The sequence below is a fragment of the Poromitra crassiceps genome, assembly GCF_964638095.1.
Source record: "Poromitra crassiceps genome assembly, chromosome: 10".
NCBI lineage: Eukaryota > Metazoa > Chordata > Actinopteri > Beryciformes > Melamphaidae > Poromitra > Poromitra crassiceps.
The window spans coordinates 4,186,172-4,193,671 of NC_139631.1; the positions used below are offsets into that span (position 1 = coordinate 4,186,172).

Here is a 7,500-nt window from a genome sequence, read left to right on the forward strand (position 1 = left end):
CACTCCCATATGTCCCTTCAACTAACTTGTTACCATGCCATTCCTTGTGACTTCTGATGACTGGAGAGAGGGGGAGGGAGGGGGAGAGAGAGAGAGAGAGAGAGGGGGGGGAGGGAGAGAGAGAGAGAGAGAGATTGATTTCGCCAAACACCTTGCACTATAGGGGATGAAGCCGTGGAAACAGTGTTGAAACCAAATGACTGCAACACAAAACTCAATTGCCTCTAAACCAACAAGTATCCAGAGAGCTGCTTGTGCAGTCTGACGGCTGGAGAAAGAGACACTTTTATTTATTTATTATTATAACAATTTCACTTGGGGGATATAGAGCCAAAGTACAGCAATCATGCTGTAGAATGCCAGTAGTCTCCTTCTGAATGTGACACGTGGTTCCAACCATAGGATAACTGCCCATCACACGGTAAAGAAATATCTAGTCCATCAGTGTTTTGGTAAGCTTGCGTTCACACTCATGGGTTCCGTGCCCAGACCAGCTTTTCCAGGAGACCCGGGGAACGGAACAGAGAACCATGCCTGGAACACAATGTTCCCACTGATCAAAGGAACTGGACCTGGGGTCAGTTTGGGGACGAGTGTGCTTGGTAACGGGCCCTGGTCCCCAGTGAGAAACCACCCTAAGTAATATTCTCATCGCATTGTAAGCTACTTTGAGGTATCTGCATGCTTGCTTTCTTGTAGTTTGACCACAAGTGGGCAGTATAAAGTTTACTTGTCACTTACTTGTTTGAAATTGTGCCTTCTTTTGCGCTCGTGATTTGACACTGCATAGTTTCATAACGTGAATGGAGACATCAGCTGCAATGCGGCTACAATGCCCGATGCTACATTGAAGACCCAATGAGTATATTAACCGAAAAACCAAGGATCAATTTCTATGGACATGGATATATTGCCGTTTTTTTCTTCCTGCTGAAGAACGGCAGAGCTTCTGCACCTGGATCTGGGCCGGGACAGGTTGCGCAACAACGGCCGGCGAGATGGAAAACCGTCACAACTATATTCCTCCTACTGCTGCTGTCAGGAGATGTTCATCTCAACCCGGGGCCAATTCACACTCCAGCGACTCCACAGGTGGCTATGACCAACACGGATCCCTGCGTTTCTCTAACGCAGTCAGTGTTGTTTCCAACTCTAGGATCCCCGCAACTGGCAACGTTCGCTAATGCTCTCCAGCTCCCCACCATCCAGCTCTCTACCATCATCGCTACTAGTGCACCTGTCGGCCCTGTGGGCGCTTCTCCCGCTGGCCTCTCGCCGGAGGGGTGCAGTGCCAGCGGGGATCTGAAGCGGATAGAGCCGACTGCTTCCCTGCCGACGCCGGGGGTGCGCGCGGCGGCTGACTCGGCTTGGATCGATACCAACACACACCGTAATGGACGGCCAGGAGACATTCTGCTGACTTCGCCAGGCGCGCCGCATGCTGTGACCGACCAACGAAAACACAGCCCACCTTTCAACGCGGAATTTCACTCCGAGGGACATGGTACCTTTGGTGAGTCAAACCCGCAACACACGCTACCACCAGAAGAACGAGCGATGCGCTCAACCAACATGACTCCCAAACCACACTGTGAAAAAGCTGCCCATTCAGCGCAAAAACAACATGAATTTCGATTTTTCCAGACTGTAAATCACGCAAAGGTGATATGGGACCCCAAATCCAAACCTAAAGGAATCGTGGGGGGACATTTGAACATTCGGAGTATAATATCAAAAGGAGATCAAATCCAGCATCTATTGACGGACTCTAACCTTGATTTCTTAGGTCTGAGTGAAACATGGCTTAACTGTAATATCGCGACCAGCATGATTGATGTTCCCGGATATGTATGCTATAGAAAAGATCGAGCAACGGGTAGGGGAGGGGGTGTATTGTTTTATGTCAGGGATACTTTTAAATGTAGCGAGATTAAACTGGACACATCATTAGAATGTTTAGCCTTAAATGTAATATTGTCTCCCAAGATGAATTTTAACATAGCAATCCTGTATAATCCACCGTCACATGACATCTCTTTCTATCATGAATTAGATGAATTGTTCAAACTGTCTAACTTCCGCTCTGAATCAATTTTTTTTGGAGATTTTAATATAAATTGGTCAGATAAAAGTTGTAAACAAAAGCTGAAAATGATGTTGTCAAAACATAATTTTCAACAGATGGTAAAAGGTCCAACAAGAATCACTCGATCGAGTAAAACCTTGATTGATTTGATAGTCACAAACAGACCCGAACGAGTCACAAGGACATACAATTTATTAACGGGCCTGTCTGACCACAATATGACCCTGATTACTAGAAAACTAACAAAACAGCGTCTACCAGTGTTTGTAAATGAACATAAACCAGGGAGTGCCTTCATTCCCAAAAATAAAATGCCACAATTTGAAAACGAACTAAATAAAATTGACTGGAATGACGTTTTACAAACCAATGATCCAGATAACTGCTGTAACACTCTGCTAAAAACTCTCACAGAACTGCTTGAGAAATATACACAGATCTTTAAAAGCAAACAAAGAAGAGTCTCTTTACCCTGGCTGAATAATGATATTCGCAAGTTAATGAAAAAAAGAGATCTAGCATTGAAAAAGTCACTGCTCACCAAAGTGAATACAGACCTCCTTATTTTTAAAGGCTTAAGAAACATGGTTGTAAGGGAGCTGCGTAAGGCAAAAACCACTTACTTTACACAGCTGATTGCAGAATCTGGAGGAAATAGCGCCTCTCTCTGGAAGCACTTAAATAGCCTCACTAAACTTAAACCCAGTGAACAAAAATCAATAAATGAGCTGGAGGTGAAGGGAGTAATCAGCACTGATAGTACAGAAATAGCAAATGAATTTAATAATTACTTTATACAATCAGTGGAAGAGCTTGCAGACAATTTTGAACCAGTAACGACACCACATGTTATTATGAAAGACTCATCACAATCCTTTTATATTAAAGAGGTTGACCAAGAGAAAGTGGGTAGAATTATCAATAAATTAAGTAACTCAAAGGCAAAGGATCTGTTCGGGCTGGATACTGCTTTTATTAAAACACATAGCGCCACCCTGATCAAACCTATAACTCATATGATAAACACCTCCATAAGAACTGGTAAATTCCCACAAAGCTGGAAAACAGCAACCATCATACCAATTTTCAAAGCTGGAGCACCAAAGCTAGCTAGCAACTATAGACCAATTGCTATTCTACCCGTTTTCTCAAAAGTCCTGGAAAAAGTTGTTGCAGAACAACTCATTGACCACCTAGAAAGCAATAAACTTATTTACCCCAAACAATTCGGATTCAGGGCAGGGTTTTCAACGGAAACGGCTAACTGCTACCTCACTGAAAACATCAAGAGTTCACTGGACAAGGGTAATGTAGTGGGGGCGGTGTTTTTAGACCTTAAAAAGGCCTTTGACACCGTAAACCACAAGATCTTATTAAATAAACTTACAACTTTTAATTTTTCAGAGCAAGCAACCGGCTGGTTTGCTTCATATCTCGGCTGTAGAGAGCAATGTGTTAAAATCAGAGGAAAACACTCAATCCCCCGACAATCAAGAATGGGCATTCCACAAGGCTCGATCTTGGGGCCTTTGCTCTTTAGCTTATACATAAATGATCTACCAGCATGTTGCAAAAGTGCTGGTTGTCAAATGTACGCTGACGACACAGTCATTTATGTATCAGCTAAAACCCCTTTTCAAGCAGCTGAGATACTAACTAATGAAATGAAGGTTGTATCCCAATGGCTCAAAAACAACCACCTAACTCTGAATCTCACTAAGACTGTATCTATGTGTTTCTCCATAAGAAGGAGAGCACAAGACAGTCTCATAATACAAATAGATCGAGAGGAAATAAAAGAGGTCAACGATTTTAAATTCTTAGGTGTCATCTTGGATTCTCAACTCAAATTTGACAAACATGTGAAAAAAATATGCAAAACAGTCAAGATCAATTTGAACTGCTTTAGAATGATAAGACATTACATACCTCTCAAGGCAGCTCAACTGTTCATGCATGCCATGATATTTTCTCACTTATCTTACTGTGTAACTGTATGGGCCCAGGCTTCACAGGCAACTGTCAAACCTGTCACATCACTGTACAAACAGGCACTGAAAATAATGGATCGAAAACAAATGAAATGGCATCACTGTAAAATTCTACACAAGTACAAGCTGCTCAGTTTTGACAGCTTCATTAAGTTTTCATTTGTCAAGTTGATTTTTAAATGTGTGAATAATCTCGTCCCAGCCGTACTTTCACCATATGTCACAAAAATAAACAGCAATAGAATTGCCACAAGGGGATCAGCGAATGGCAATTGTAGAGTGGCCCAACGCAAAACTACCTTCGGTCAGTCATCCTTTTCAGTAAAAGGGATACACATGTGGAATTCCCTACCAACAGAAATAAAAATGCAAACTAATCTGAAAAGCTTTAATGAAAAGGTGAAACACTGGCTGAAGCAAAATCAAACCTGCGACCATTGATCACTGATGTAGTTGTGTAATTCTACTGTAAATCTTGTATGATGTAGTAGCATAATTTTACTGTAAATTTTGTATGATCGTGTCACAATTTTTATGTTTGCACTTTGTTTAGATTATGTTTTTTATTAGAAAAGCCTACCCAGGGACAGGGATTGCAAATTAGCCTTGGCTAGATATCCTATATGCATCGCATATGTTTCATGTTCTTGTAACTTGTTACAATGATTCTTGCATTGTCCCTGACAAATAAACGAATAAATAAAATAAAAATAAAAAATGTGGTCCAGCATGTGGCTTTATACTGATAATAGACCTGCAGTACCCAGACCAACCACTGCTAACGAGGGAACAATGCCCTGGGAAAGGCAACAACACCGCAGTTGATATAGCCAATCTCTCTCTCTCTCTCTCTGTTTCTCTCTCTCTCTCTGTCCGTTTCTCTCTTTCTCTCTGGTCTCTTTCTCTCTCTCTCTCGCTCTCCTTCTCTCTCTCTCTCTCTCTCTCTCTTGTTCTCTCTGGTCTCTTTCTCTCTCTATCTCTCGTTCTCTCTGGTCTCTTTCTCTCTCTCTCTCTCTCTCTCTCTGTTTCTCTCTCTCTCTCTGTCTGTTTCTCTCTCTCTCTCTATCTCTCGTTCTCTCTGGTCTCTTTCTCTCTCTCTCTCTCTCACTCTCTCTCACTCTCTCTCTCTGGTCTCTTTCTCTGTCTCTTTCACTCTCTCCTGCACACTTCCTTTCTTGCTCTTTCTTATGCTATTTTTCATCATCTCACTCTGCGTCTCACACTCTCACCTGCCAGACTTGCTTACACCTTGTCCCTCACTTGTGTGTGAACTGTGTGTGTGTGTGTGTGTGTGTGTGTGTGTGTGTGTGTGTGTGTGTGTGTGTGTGTGTGTGTGTAAATGTGATAACATGTATGCCAGTGGGAGACAAATGGTGCAGAAGACAGTCAGAAACACACTGAGTGAAACAACAAAACACACACACACACACACACACACACACACTGCAATATCTTGCGTGACAATACAGTATATCAATAGACGGATGCCAAGTATTGATCTTTTAAAATTGCACTAATTGCGTATCGTGTCTTAACGGCCCTATGTGTAACTTCTGACTCCTACTGACACTGGTGGCCAGTGACCAGTGACAGGCTGACAGGCTGACAGGCTGACAGCAGAGACCAGCCAGACCTGCTTTATGGACCGGTACAGCACAACATAGGACTCTGGGCTCTTGTTGACCTAAATATTATAATGTAGTTTGTTGTCCTCGATTGGCTAAGTAACCTGGACCTTATGTGAGAGGTATGCTGACAACGCCTACTAAGTTCAGCGCTGTGAAAAGAAAGCACAGCTCCTGAGTGTCTTTTCTGACATATTTAGATGGGGATATTCAAGCGTTTCAGTACTATTGAAAGTACCGATTACATTTCTGTGTGTTTTACCTCCCTACTTTTCACTGTAAGTTGAAGAATTGGGTTGCCGTCAGGAGGTGTTGGTTGCTTCGTAACGTGATCTGATAAAAGTCACTTGAAAACGGCAATGGGCCAGGAGGATTCTGGACGAATTAGCGGACGTTATTGTGACGTGTTTGCTGGTGTTTTGGCTTAGTTTAACGTTAGCAGGAGCCAGGAGCTAACTGCCGGCTTCCACTGGGGCTGCTGTTAGCTGGACAGGACCAAACCAACAGAGACTTGATCTGTTACTGCAATCAAACAATGTTCCATAAGCGTAACGGCAGTAACGTTCCAACTGTCACATTATCCACACCAGACAGTAACGTTAATAGCGGAGCACATACATTTCTTCCCGAATCTTACACATAGTATTAAATACACTTCAGCATGGTGGTAATATCGTTTTGTGGGGCCTCACACACACACACACACACACACACACACACAGAAAACCACTTACACACACACACACACACACACACACAGAAACCCACTTACACACACACAGTGCCGCTCATTGCTTTGAGAGGCAGCACTGAGCTTATTCCCTTTCCGATTGCCATGGTGAGATGGGTTAAGTACAGGGCAGGACGTACACACACTCTCTCTCTCTCTCTCTCTCTCTCTCTCTCTCTTTCACACACAAATACATTCTCTCTCACTCTCTCTCACACACACACCCTCTCTCTCTCTCTCTTTCTTTCACACACAAATACATTCTCTCTCTCTCTCTCTCACTCTCTCACACACTCACTCTCTCTCTCTCTCTCTTTCTTTCACACACAAATACATTCTCTCTCACTCTCTCTCACACACACACACACACACACACACACACACACACTCTCTCTCTCCTCACTATCACACACTCACACACACACTCTCTCTCTCTCTCTCTCACTCACACACACACACACACACACACACACACACACACACACACACACACCTGAAGAGCAGCAGCAGGCAGCGGTGCTCTCTGTGGCGTGGGGGCAGTGATGGAGGCCAGGCCACAGCTGACTACATGTCAGGGGTGAGAGAGGGAGACGGGTGGGGTGAGGCTGTGTGTGTGTGTGTGTGTGTGTGTGTGTGTATGTGGCGGGGGTGTGTGGGGGGGGGGGTGATTGAGAGGTGAGAATGAGAGAGAGGAGAGGGTGGAGTGATGTGGGGTGAAAGTTAGGGTAATGGATGATGGCTGCTAAATAGACAGATGCAGGGATGCAGAATTGCAGAGTAGAGTTGACTCATCTCTTTAGTCTGATATAAATCTCTGGCTGTAGCAACAAGCTGGTGTCATATGAGGATATAGGGTCCATAGACTGTAAAAACAAGATGGCCGTAGCCAGTGTGACGTCACCTGTTCGTTTGAGGACTCCTGTTTTGAATCCTGAGTTTGGCATTTTCACCGTTGCCATCTTGCCAGAAGTAAGTTTGGATGAGAGGAGCTGCGGCTCCGCCTGCTATTGGTCAGTGATGGACAGGCATCCTGTCAATCAAATCCAACACATATCATCTATTTCACTC

The 7,500-nt window shown here is 43.8% G+C and overlaps 1 protein-coding gene and 1 pseudogene across 2 annotated transcripts in view; one reads left to right on the forward strand and one right to left on the reverse strand.

The window, feature by feature from the left end:
• LOC310783721 (lysine--tRNA ligase pseudogene) overlaps window positions 1-5,683 on the forward strand; it is a 22,900-nt pseudogene extending 17,217 nt beyond the window's left edge. The window contains exons 2-3 of the transcript in view: window positions 1,157-1,513; window positions 5,658-5,683. The product of the transcript in view is annotated as a lysine--tRNA ligase pseudogene (transcript). The remainder of the gene's footprint in view (window positions 1-1,156; window positions 1,514-5,657) is intronic.
• Window positions 1-7,500, reverse strand: part of LOC310783785 (transmembrane protein 132C) — a gene marked incomplete at both ends in the record, with an annotated part of 144,414 nt that overhangs the window by 39,688 nt on the left and 97,226 nt on the right. The window lies entirely within an intron of this gene.